Raw genomic sequence first — 14,009 nt, forward strand, 5'->3', positions numbered from 1 at the left:
AATTTAGTATTCCCTCCCTTACCAATAAGTTCTGGGGAAGGGAGGGAGTATTAGCATTCAGTTGCAATCTGATCTGGAGATCATAAAAAAGTTTCAGAAGCTGGTTTCTTGACTTTGGGAGACTGGGCACCTGGCTTGCTACCAGCAGCCTGTCTGCATTGCCAAATGTGCTGATATCAGGTTGGCCTGTTCATGTGCAGTCATCTGAAAAGAGACAGGAAAGAGCCAACAAGTGGCTTGAGCTGGGCTACCGTATTTGAAGCCACCTTATAAAGGTATTTTCCAGGTGCTTGTCAAAAGACTATCTTATTTGTGTTTTAAAGTCAAATGAAGACAAAATAAAATTATATGATTCACACCACTGTCAAGCTTTGGCTGTGGCACCTCTGCAGGCTGTGTGTAACCATAAGCTTCAGTTGTGTAGTTGGAGACCTGACTTCTCCTGGGTCTTTGGACTTCTACACCACTGTCAGGTGTTTTCACTTAAGCTAAAAGATGTTCTCCAACGAAGTGACCTTTCGGCTTCAGCTAACTCATTTGTGGTGTGTGAACCTGGAATTGCCATTTGGTCCCAGAATATTGCTCACCATCTTGCTCTTATTTCTTGATCTGTCCTACTCCCTCTCTTTATTTTTAACCCAACATTGTTTTACCTGCCCAATGTGGCTCTACCAGAACTGCTACAAGGCACTAAAACCATGCCTTTAGAAACCTGGTTACTGGTATGAGGGAGGAAGTTTTTAGCTAAACTTTGTGAGAAGTAATGTTGCAAATTTCAGGGTCAAAATTTATTTTATTCCAGCTTAATTTTCTCCTTATTTGTGGGGTTTGTTTTGTTTTGTTCTATAGGAAACAGGAAAATTTTCCAGCAGCAGCAGCAGCACCAATTTTGTCTCATTCCCCACAGTGTCTCAAACGCTCAATGCCATCTGAAAGGACTGCCAAGCTGTCACAGAAAGTTCTACTACCAAATCTACTACCAAAAGAATAAGAGCATTCAGGTAAAAGTGTGCTCACCCCATTAGACTGAATACTTTTTTTGCTTTTTTTTTTTTTAATGGCAGTTTTCCCAATTGGGATAGGGGTTGTTACACACAAAACTGCAGATAATTCTTCTTAACTTCTGATCGTTAAACAGTGAATTTATTGTCATAAGTACTCTTGCTTTACTTGGATGTCTTTTTATCAAGATCTGAGGCCCTGGCAAGACCTTAATACGATACTCTTACTTTGTTATGTGATAGGTTGACAGTTTTTATTTCCTAAATATGTTTCACATTAAATCCACACCCTAAATGCCTTCAGAATTTTGATTGTATTGTGATGGGTCTACTAATCTAGATTTTATGATGCTCTGGGGTCAAGATTATATTCACTGAAAGTTCCTTATTTGGCTTTATGATTTCTTGCTACATTCCTGGGAAAGTGATGAATACATTGGCAATTAGGAAAGCACACACTGAAAAAACTGAGACCAGTTCAAGGAAAGGTGGGGTTAGTGAAGCCCGAAGGCAACATTAAAAATAAGCTGTTATCTCTGGCAATTTGTTACTGATAACTGCCCAGGGAAATTACTTCCTTCAACATTATCTTACTTATAACATAGGTGTTCAATTTTTTTGCTTGCCTGGGCTCCATTGAGTGAAGTGGAAACGTCTTGAGCCATGTATCAAAAATGTAATACAGCAGATACACATAAGTAATAAAACTATATAGTTTCATATATATTTTTAAACTGAAACATGAAAAAGAGGGCAAAAAAACCCATAAATCTAGTGGGACATTTCACCCTGTTTTTGTGAAACTAATTGATCAGTGTCTGGTTTGATGGAAATGGCTGCAATTCTTAGTGAGCTTTCAAAGTGCTCATCAGCTATTTTTGATCTTACTTTTCTCTTCCAGTACTTTATCACTGAAAACAAAAATGTATGCAGTGCCAAAAAAAAGCTGAAAAGAGTAAGGCATGATTGTGAAGTGAGGGATATTTTTCTCTGGTAAGAGACATTGGCCTTCTCCATTATACTCCATTGTTACCCATACAGACTGTACTCAAGCTGCATAAAATCAACTCTTGAAAAATATTGCTAAAAATCACATAATAATGTTAAAAGTTTATGCTATGCATGTGGCCCGTGGACATCACAGGTTGAACATGCCTGATTTACAACTTCATTGCAACAAGACCCAGGCTGCCTGTGTGCTTCCTGAGAGTTCTTTCGAGACATTTAGTCTTGTTTTGTTACCTTGGGCCAAAGTATTTGTAGCATCAACAGTGAAAGGAGGTTGACTTGTCTAATCATACTGCACAGTTGAAGGACATGCTGGAGTTCATTACATGGTTTTGTAGATTAAACAGGAAGAAAGATTTAACTGCCGTTCTCCCACACCAGGGGTGTGTTAAACCTAAAAATGCTAGGGACTTTTGCATACCTGTGGTCTATTTTATTTTATTGTAATGCTCCACTTCCTTTTCTTTTGGTAATGCAGAAAAGAAAAAGCTAGAAGTAGAAACGTGTTTTGTTCAAGTATAACATTTCACCCCCAACTGATAAATACATTTTTCTTGGAAATCTCAACTGAAACCTTTTCTAAAATGATGCTTTCTTACCTGGTGCTATTGACACTTAGATTTTAAGAGAAATCACTGTGCTTTCCCTTCCAGAGCAAACGGGCTGATATTACCAGGGATACATTTGTTAGCAGCAACACACCCAGCAAGCAAGTAAAATTACAGAGGGTAGTGGGTGCGGCTTTTCTGCCTAGAGTTCAGTTGGCCAGTTGTAAATGAAATAGCTGCAACAGCCTTGTGTTCCTATGAGTAATCAAATATTGCTCATCAAGGGTGGATACACTGTGGTTCACAGTATTAAACCCTAGCTGCAGAAAAGGGCTCTGTAATACTCTGCTAGGCAGTTTCCCACTTGATACAGACGTGCAAATATTGACTGCTCTCCTTGCTCAGGCAGCCATGGAGCAAATAGAGCCATGGCACCTGAAGTCCTGCTCCAAATGTGGGCCCTTGTTTCTCTGCAGAAATTACCTCATGAGTTCTGAAGGCAGCTAATGAGTTCCCTTCTTGACAAGGTCAGCTTTTGACTTGGACATCTCCACTTTGCACATCTTGTTTCAGGTACAAAGATTCTCAGTCAGCTCCTTCTCTAAATCCTGTTATCTTGCGTGGGATGACTGCGGACCATCAGCTCATGGCCTGCTGGTGGCTGAGATGCTGTATCTTCCTGGTATCTAATGTGTCTACTTTCCAACGTAGAAGTTGTCAGCTAATGAGCATCTTGCTTTGGACAGTTGTCCACAAAAGCACGTTGAGTTGCTAAGTGATATTTACACAGCTTACGTCTGTAGGTTGTGCACAATGAATTCTGTTGCAGCTCTTTCAAGGTTAATGAAATGATGGGCTATGATATATATCTTTATGACTTGTTTAGTGGATGTGCTTCTGACTGAGTGGGCAGTCTAAGAGGATGGTTCCTGAAATTAATTATTTCTGGGGCATTTAACATCATTCATGATCCTGAAACACTGCAAGCCACAAGACTTCTGGTTTTTCTCATCTCCCTAAGGAAGAACAGATCTGGGACTTGAATCAATTAACTTTAAGCAAGAGGAGACTTGAAACAAGTAAGATGACTCCTCTTGTCCTTTGAAGGAGAGAAGAAGCTCTTTTCTCACTCTAGGGTACAAGGTTATGACCCACTTTCCTGCTTCACCAGTATAAATGGGGCATGCTTGCAACCATTAAGATAATCCCTTCCTAGAGTGCTTGTCTTCTGAATAGCTTCCACTGTGCTTCATGGGATCTAGCTCACAATCTTTGTAAGCCCTGTCCTGAAGCAATGTGACTGGCTGGAAACCTGTGACAGGTCTTGGGGACCTGACAGAAATGCACATATAATTCAACTGCATAAAACAGCAATAAATGAATAGATAAGAGATCCGGTTACTTTCATTATGGTCTTGATTTCTCTTGAGGTCTTGGCAAGTCTTCTGAAGAGCAAGCTGCCCATCAGGTGTTGCATATCCAAGCCATGATAGCCAAGGTGTGATCACAGCCACCCTGCCCCAGTGCCACACTGCGTGGAACTCAGGCACACCTGGGAGGAAGCAGCAACCACTTTGGGTGGTTTGAACTATTGTAAAACTGCTTTCAGAGCCAGCAGTGGCGTCCAGGTCAAAACACAGGATTTCCCTGTCCTATTTGATGGTATTGTGGCTCTTTGCCTTTACTTTGCTGTCCACAGTAAATTTCTTTGAAGAAAGCATCAGGCTTTTAAGTGCTCCATGAAAGTGCTGAATCGTGAGTCAAATAACCTCAGTAAGGAAGCTTTGCAAATACATGCTCTTTGCAACTAGCTGAAAACTAGTCAGCAACTAAATCAGACTGAAAAGGTATTCTTTTATATGGAGTCAGGTACAATTAACTTAATATCTTCAGGCAATCTCTCTTTGGTTTCACAGATATATATATTTTTTCTTTCTTTCAGTTCAATTCAAAGTCAATTATATCTCAGCTTAAATCACAAAACACCCTTTTGCTTTATGTCAGTCTTTTTTCTTTGAGCTTGTGTGAAGAAACACTGGTAATAGCAAATTAGGGAGTCTATTTCCCTGCAATTGCTCCAGCTTAATTTCAATGGAAGAAGCATTTTTCAAATTTGAGTGACAGAAACTGTTGTGAGACCATCCAGGAAATCTGTAGCAGGCAGAACCTTGGGCACAACAAGTCTCTGTCCATATCCGTTGTCAGAACAGAACTTTGTTTATCTTACCAGAGATTGGGCTGGTTGGTTTGCTGTGTAAATTCCCAGCTCGCCTCTTTTATGGATAATTGTTATATTACCATTCTGCGGTCCTCTTGAACCTCACCACTTGTGCTGAAGATTATCTTCAGAGATGATTTCAGTCTAATGATTTCAAGAATATGTTATACTAGACCCTGAGAACAATAACATGTATTTTATTAGGCTAGCAGTTAACTTGGTTTTGGCCTATAACAGCCCATGCTTCTATTTCCTTGTTAATCTTAGCAAGATATTGCATGTAGCTCTGTGGGACTCTTAAAGCACTGTCTAATCTACTTGGTAAAGTGAAAATGAGCTTAGGCATCTGAATTGGCTGATTCTAATATTCCATTGAGAATAGTATGAAAGAAGACTACCGGTGAATACTATGTAGAAGACTACAGATAACTTAGTAAGGGTAAAGCTTTTTAGATGGGCACAGAGCTGGACATCCTACAGGTCTTACTATAAGTTCAATTTTCTTCATTTGATCCTTATTTATTTAGAAGAGAAAAAGAAAAACATAAAAAGATGATACACAAGCATCAGGACTGAGTTTATTAGTGTAAACACCAAGATGAACACTCTTATTGAAAAGAAAGTTACTTTCCTAACAAGAAATTTGGGTAGATCTAAGCTTCTGCAAAATATTTGCTGCAGAGCTGAAATACAAAATGTTATGCAGTATCTAAAAATCTGGTAATTTTAATTAAGCCATCTACTTTCGTTCTGGCCATAAGAGAAGTAATTTTCTCAAATGCTTAGAGCATGTCTTCAGTATTGCTGTCAGATGAACTAAACTTGCACAAAGCCTTTTATGCTCTGAGCATAAACTGGGAGAAGTGTTTGGTTAGAACCTCTGTATAGTTCTTAAAAACAGTCAAATCCTGTCTTCTCTGGTTTTGTGCTACCACGGATTGGCAGCAGCACGGATGAGCACTCACTTTGCGGATAGTGCAGTTTGACATGGGTACTGCAGGGATGGCTCCCAGCCTGTCTTCCTAAATGTGCACTAACTTCAACATTTCACAATGCTAAATAAGCCAATTCTCCCACATTTCTGATTCAGGCAAAATCATAGAATCGCTATGATTGGAAAGATCATTAAGAACATCTAGTCCATCAGCCCATGCCTGTGACTTCTCTAGACCGTGTCACTAAGTGTCACGTTTACCCTTTCCTTGAACATCTCTAGTAACTTCAACATCTCCCTGAGCAGCCTGTTACAATGCATCACCACTCGTTTCTGAGAAGAAATGTTTCCTAATATCCAACTTGAACATCCTCCGGTGCAACTTGAGGTATGATTATCTTTCTCAGAAGAGTATTCTGAAACACAAAGGATTTGTTTTTCACAAGGACTTCCTTGCCCCAAACCGGACTATGAAATCCAGCTGTTTTAGTTCACCTGTGCTGTCCTTTCAGCTCTCACCTAGATTTTTCTTTGCAGTGTCAGACAAGTCTTGTTTTGCTGCATTTGTATTTTTTTTAATGCCAGGTGAATTTGCAGAGCTGCTAGTTAGGTAAGTCATTGCAACTCTTGTCTTTGCAGAAAGGATTTAGAAGTGATAATATAAAAATGCCTCTATTTTTACTTTTCTATGGTGTACTTTGGCATAGGAGCTCAGTTTATGGTTGTACATGCATTGCAGACATGGTCTAATGGCAAGACTCAAACTGTAGGAAAAGCTTGTATCTAGATTTGGCACTGAGTCACCTCTTTCCAGAACTGTGGGGATGGGTTGCCAAAGAACATCTTCTTAAACATTTATCTATGCATCTGGCCCTCTCTTGGCATGGGCTGGGCCTGTACAGTGGGAAACGAAGCTACAACTTCAGCATATGTTGAAATGTAATAATTACCTGGAGTGGTTTTGAATGCTGCTGGGGAAAATGAAGCACACTAGTTGACCTGCTGCCAATACACAGCTGGCATCCATGCATTTCAATCATGTGAAATTTCACGGAGCACTGAAGCAAGGTCAAAAACTGCTAATGCAAGGCTGGTGTACTTGCAAAGTACCATGAATTGTTGTGGTTATAGACATAAGACTATCATTTTGATTGTAATTTAATTACAACATTTAACTCTTCCTCTTTGTTCCCATGCCTTCAATGTTTGACCTTTCTCCCTCAGTCCCGAGGACAGTGTTTTTATAACCAATGTGCAAAAATTTGTACAGGCACCTGCACAGATGTATGTATGTATGAGAGACACTGGAATTAATTGCACCTGAAGAGATTTCATGTGCTTGTAGACACAACTCAGGTGATATGAAAGCTCTCTTGGCAAAAGTATGCCCTTAAGCTAGTGTGTTGCATGAGGTAGCTACTACAATGTGCGTGGGAGTTGTTAAATACATATAATTTACAGTTGCCTGTCAGAAATAATGCATTTCAGCAACAACAAAATAGTGGAGAGCTGTTGGGCCTTGAAGCAATGCCTGAACTGGCTGTGTTTGCAGCAGTCAGCATGCTCACAAATGCAGGTAGTGTTGCTCACAACTTGGGGCTCTGTTTAACACTGGAACTGATTTGCCTGAATGAGGAGAAGAAAGCTCTTCATGTGAAGCGTGTGCTTTAAGTTCAGTATACAAAATTTCCAAAAAATGAACTGGACAAAAAAAATAAACTGTGTTTCTCTTCACTGCCACCTTTGAGAAATGGTACAGCGCTGCTAAGCTTCACCATCCTGCAAAAACCATCATGTGTTCGGTGTCCTAAGTCAGAGCAGCTTGATGATCAAAATCACCAAGTGCACTCAAACTGACAGAAAGCGATAGGTGATAGGTGCACCTACATCCTTCCTGGTCTCTGGAAAATATTTCTCTTTGGTCCCATGGCTGAAATGCAATGGTGTGATTTTTTCCTAATCTTTACTGCAGGCTAGAATCTGGGCTGCGGGACTCTTTGTACCATGCTGGTTTATTCAGCTGAGTGCAGGCTTGGTAAGCTGTAGCATGGACTGATGATCTGCACATTCTGAAACCTGTTGTGATTTTTTTAATAGTAGGCATGAAACTTTTTATTTGAAAAAATACTAGAACAATACATTTCTGTCTTAGCTAATGCCTGCCTGTCCTATAGCCATAAGATACACAGACCTTCCATTTCTTGTCTGTTTCAGCAAGGATGGGGAGGTGATGCATGGACTCAAAACCACGTTAGGCTCCTCAGTGGCCACTGCTGCTAGAAGTCCTCAACAAAGAACAGCCCCTTTCTAAAGTGATAGATATACTGAAATCAGGCAAGACTATTTGAAGTAAATAACTAAACAAAGCAACAGCAGATTTTCAGGTATATTATAGGATCCTACAGCTGTAAACTTTTTAATGAAATGATTTGATCAATAGTGTTATTGCCTCTGGCTCCACAGGGGTAACTGCTGCCAGGAGTAGGGATTGTTTTGTTTCTAATTTTCAGACTGCTCTATTGACTTGCTACAAGTATTCCCATTGCCCTAAAGAGTAGTTTTGGTATCTTAGGCCTTTTTATTTTTTATTGAATACAGCTCTGTACATTCATTACTTACGTGTGTGGAGTCCCAGCAGACTTTCCACCTGGTGGCAAAGTTGTCTTTTGAAAGACTTTTCAGAGTGTTAAAATGTAACTGCATCAACAGCAAACTGCAATTTCAGTACTTTGCTGAGGAATTGGCATGGATTGTCACTGGAGAGCAACCTGAGGTGGATATTTTAGGAGTGTTTGAGATGCAAAAGGTGAGGTTAATTCAGCCGCTGCTCTTCCAGACTATGCCAGCACAGCCTGGTTGTTTTGAATGGGTTCATAATAGGTTTTACTGATGCCAAGAGCCTTTCATTGATCTGACAGGTGAGCAGTAATGAATAGAATGCCTTTCAATGTGGGAACCCAGTAAAGTCTTCAGGAACAGGTAAAACCTGTTGTTCTTTTCCTGACGCACGTTCTGAACTATAATGTTTGTACAGATAATAAGTTTTGAGCAGTGTTCTGGTTGCTTCCTCCACTTGTTTGTGTCTGCTGAGGTTTAGCTATACAGTGCTGCAGCACAATTCCATAACCCCAGATGGCATGACAGCATTTTTTAAATTAAAGTGAATACGTGCTTGAGGAATAAAAATCCCAGTTTTATATGTGATTCTGAGGGCACAGAGGCTTTGTAATTCCTCAAATTTCTTGGAAGGAAGACTCCAGGGTACAATTTTCCTAAGTAGAGAGGTCTTGGCTGGTTCCTAAGCCATTGCATCCACTCACACAACTGCCTTGTATTTGGAATCTGTGCTTGGGCTCTTCAGGGGCTCTTGCATGCCCCTGTTTGTTACGGTCAGGATTAGCTCCTCTATTAGTAGACAGTGCCAACTAATTCATATATTTAGACAGAACTATAACTGAGTTTGGCCAATATCGTTGCAGTCTGGATTTTAGCGTGTTTTTTTTTTTCCTTAAGAACAATCAGCAGAATGATGACCCAGAAACAAAAAATAATCCATACTTGCAAGTTCTAGTGCTATAACTAATGATAACCTTTAATATCTTTGCATATTATATGTGGTAATTTGCATCTACAGTTACTACTGAGAAAAAGTAATGGCACATTATAGAAATATTTACACTGAGGGCCCAAAATTTGAATCTGGAAGCCATCTATTGACTGTAGGAGGTGAAGGCAGCTAACAAAGAAGATTAGGTTTCCTCCTTGTCTGAGACCTTTTTCACAGCTGACTGCATTGCTCTTTCAGCACCTAGGCAAGCCTCCAAGTCCTTTAAGAGATCGAACTTCTTCCTGATGCATGGCTCATGTATAAGCTCTTGATTAGTGAGTTGATTAAAGGAATTTCCCAAGCTGGCCTGGTCTGACTAATGATGGCTTTTATAGCTGTAATGTGAGAGTTTTACTGAAAAGAAATGATAAAAGTATGGCAAAAGAAGCTGCTGGTGTTGTGAAAAATCAAAGCTTGAGCACAAGTACAGTAGTTTCTGACAACAAATATGGAGAAGCTCTTTTGTTGTGACGATTTTGAGATTTACTTCAGGAAAATCTATGAGTTATTGTTGTGTTTTTGGTTTTTTTTCCCCTCAGCATTTGTTTTTCCTCTAAGGTGAGGATTATATGAAATATCATGGAAGCAAAGCTGTTGATTTGATTACAACAACAAGATTTGATTCCAACAAGTAGTTAATGCTAACATTAGCTGGAACAAATGTTTCTCTGGCTTGGTTTTTCCACCTAGGCAGGGCTACAGGGAGTTTGAGTCCTGCACAACTGGATGGGACTGCCTTCAACTGGAAAACATTTCTTACTATTAAGCTGCGGTTAACTGAAAGAAACTATGGAATATTTGCTGTCATTCCTGTGAAGATGGAAGATTGGAGTGGAGCACTGCTTGTAAGCAGGTCTGGGGACTGCCTGCAGGTGAAGGAAAGGAATAATTTTGTTGGTGACACCCTTAGCCAACAGGAAAATTTCTTTTAGCCCAAGCTGTGAATCATGAGTGTTTTAATAAGAATTCTGTTAGAAGATTTCTCTAGCTTGTGCTGTTACACTGATTTTTAATGCATTGGACCTGCATGCCTCTGGAGAAAAGTTCTAGTCACAGCCTTACAACCAGGCTGCATGAAAGGCAACAGTGACAGTGCAACACGTGCATCTTCTGTAGGTGGCTGGTGTAAGCACGCTAAAATTGACAAACATTGTCCATGACTTCACTCTGTTTACCTGACTCTCCTGGCTGGGCATCAACCTGCTGCTATTTGCTAACTTTAACAGAGAACCTGAGAGTGGACAAGCCTTTTCCAAGCATTTTGCCAAACATCAGTCACACAAGTGTTTTACTGATGCTGCTAAGAGCATTGTTCCCAAGGAGTAAGAACCCACAATACCACAGAAAGCAGCCTCTGTGCTGCCCAAATCTCTTCCATGTTGTGATGCTGTGCTTGTCTCAAATGTTCTTCAAATAACAAAGCCATTTGTTACTTTTGCTTGCCAAAGCATCCATCCATCCCATGGGCTACATATCAGCTCCATGAAATGCCCCATGGGTCTCTTTGCCACCTGGCACTCTGCCCCACACCATTAGAGTGGATGCTGGTGGGGAGCTAGCCACTTGCTCAGCTGAAGGCATTGCTTCTGCTGTGGCAGTGGGGAAGGACCAGGTGCCTGCTTGTGACCATGTGCAGGCAGTTAATGCTTTGCATGGATGGGCTGGGATGGCTGCCATGAGCTGGGTTTCTCTGTAGAGAATCAGTCTTGGGGACTGATGGGCTGCTTCTTTGCTCTGAGTCAGAACAGGAGGACATCAAAACACCTTTCCATGGAAGAATGCACAAAATGGCAACAGCAGGGCCTAGATTTTAAATCTGCTTATAAACACCTCAATTCAGATCACCTCTTGTTCTTATGCTTTCTTTTCCCCCTTTTCTTATGTCACTTCAACAAATCACACCTATAGCCACTGCATTGGATGCAAAGAACAGAAAGCTGCAGCAAAGCACACATCCTTATCTTTTGTGAGTGTACTAAATACTTTTTCTTTTATAAAGTTATCTGTAGGCTACCAAATTAATTATGTCCTATTTGCTATCCACAATTACCTCCACAAAACCCATAAGCCCAGGTAATGGTGAATGTGCCTGTGTTCTTCCTCAAAGCAGTAAATGCCCGATCTAATGAGAGAAAACCTCAGTGGAGGGACAGCACCTTTTGGTTACTCAGTAAGCCCTCAACTGGTCAGGTGCTGGCCTGTGGGCCTGGCTGTATCCAGCAGGTTGGAAATTAGGAAAAATTTATTCTTGGAAAGAGTGGTGATGCACTGGCACAGGGTGCCCAGGCAGGTGGTGAAGTCACTCCAACAGGTCCCTGTCTCTCCTTACTGAGGTCTCCACATCTGGATGTAGTGAGGTCTCACCACTGCAGAATAGAAGGGCCGGAACACCTCCCTTACCCGTTGGCCATGTTTCTTTTGATGCAGCCCAGGATATGGTTGGCTTTCTGGTCCGAGAGGGCACATTGCTGGCTCATGCCCCGTTTGCCATCCACCAATATCCCCAAGTCTTTTTCAGCAGGATTGTGCTTCATCCTTACATTCCCCAGCCTGTACTGACATTGGGGGTTGCCACAACCCAGGTGCTGACCTTGGTTGGTTTTGTTGAAGCTCATGAGGTTCTCCTGGGCTGCTCAAGCTTATCTAGGTCTCTCTGGATGGCATCCCATTCCTCAGGTGTGTCAACCACACTACACAGCTTGGTTATTTCAAGGCTGTAAGTCATAGGTTTAGAGCAGATTTTTTCCTAACACTATGAAAGGAGAACCATCTTCAGGATCCTGGTTTTAATTTCCAAAAGGACAGACTAAAATTCCTAAAATCCCAGCTTAGATGTTAGGCTGAGGGCAGGACCCAGATAACACACCTGGTTTTATATGCTAGTATAGAGTAAGCTGACAGTCTGCATGGCCGCCCCATCGCTGCCCAAGGGTAAAGGTCATCTCTGAAAGCCTGCACTGTTCTCCCTGCAGCATGCTGTGTGTTCCAGTCATAACTGCTATGCAAATACAAAGGTAACCGCAGTACAAATGCATCATAAAACCCCTCCCTATGCTGCCAAGCAAAGCTTCTAATGCAAAGGAAAAGTTTTATGATGAAAAAGCATATTTCCTCTTTATTTCCTTTTCACTATCGTCAGCTTTTATCTAACAGGATCTGTTTTAATCTCAGCTACAGCTCATTCACCCTACGTGCCATATTCAGGATTCTCTAGCCTTCAAAAGCCATATGGAGTTTAAGCTGTTGCTGCATTTTTAATTGGGTGAAGCCTAGTATCCAGTGTTTTGAGATAAACTAAAATCTGCTCATATATATTGAAGCACTCTTCCAGGAAGAGTTCAGTACTTGTTTTACAACAGTACTGACTTATTTTGTTATTACTCCGAGCCAAGCACAGATATTTTGCCTGAGGCCATTATATTATGACCTTCATGGGCTTCAGAACTTTCTGAAAGATATTGCTGTCTTAACCAGCAGCTACGCTTACCCTGAAAAAAGCCTTCTTTTTTTTTTTTTTTTTTTTTTTTTTTGTCAACAGCCAGGGGCTCAAGCTCTGCTATTTGTATTTGTAGTGAACACGTGGGCTGAAGGTACCATCTAGGCAGTCTTTTGGTTTCTTCTGTCGATGACTGTGATCTTGTTTCTGAGCAAAGCAAGAGGAGCACCACGTTTTCATTCAAAGCTCTCTCCAATATTTGGAGTATCCATTAATGACCCTTTCGCTTGCAGAGTGTCACATAGGAAATGCTAGTTACAGCTTTAATGTGAAGGTAGCCAGCTCTCAGCTCACTGCAGTGCTGCCACTATCCCTCTCCTCCATCAAATACTCCAGTTGTTTACTAAGTTCTTGTTCGAGGGTTCGACAGCAATTCTAGGACACCCTCCAGCCTTGATTTATACCTACAGCACCAGACTCTTGGGTGTCTTGACTCATGCTGGGAACCTGTTCATTGGTCTCACTGGCTGGATCCTGGTCATCTGCATCTCAAAAGGAAGCTGAACCAGATGGCTGCTCTGGGTGCTGCCAGGCTCACTTTCTCCCACCTCATGCCTCTTGTTGAGGTGATCTTTTTTTTGCAGCATCCTGAAAACCTCTAGGAGTAAAGCACTCCCTTTGGGGCTGCCAGTGGTGGAGTAGGAACTCTTGGTTCCTCCTCTCTGAGCTATGCGCTTCACAGGCAAAACAAACAGTAATGGATTTCTGAGGGTCACACACAATGCACTTAAATCTCACAAAAGATGGAGGGAGGCCTGAAATCATGTTTAAGTTGTAGACACTCCCAGATGTCTGGCTACATTTGAGGTCATAGTGGTTTCCTTCTGAGCCCCAGGAAGCAAGGGCAGCCTGGAGCCTACTGAGGACAACACCTTTCAAGGTTTTGTTGTGGGCAGTTCCACCCACAGTCCTACATCTGAGTACAGCTTGCAGATCAAAAAAATAGAGGCGTAAGAGAGAACCTCATGCAATTTCAGAAGAATTTATGGTCAGCACAACCTAATGAACAGCACTATATTTGACAGCTGGTTCTGATGTCCCCATTCCCTTGCACAGTCACAGTGCTGCCTGCACTGTGAGCAGAAGCACATGCTTGTTCAGAAGGCCCTGAGACCTTGTGGGGATTTGCAGTATCAGCTGTTTACTACGGATGATAAGGATGTTTAAAACATCTCTTTTTCATGTATGTAATATTTA

This window comes from Tetrao urogallus, assembly GCF_951394365.1.
Source record: "Tetrao urogallus genome assembly, chromosome: 1".
Lineage (NCBI taxonomy): Eukaryota > Metazoa > Chordata > Aves > Galliformes > Phasianidae > Tetrao > Tetrao urogallus.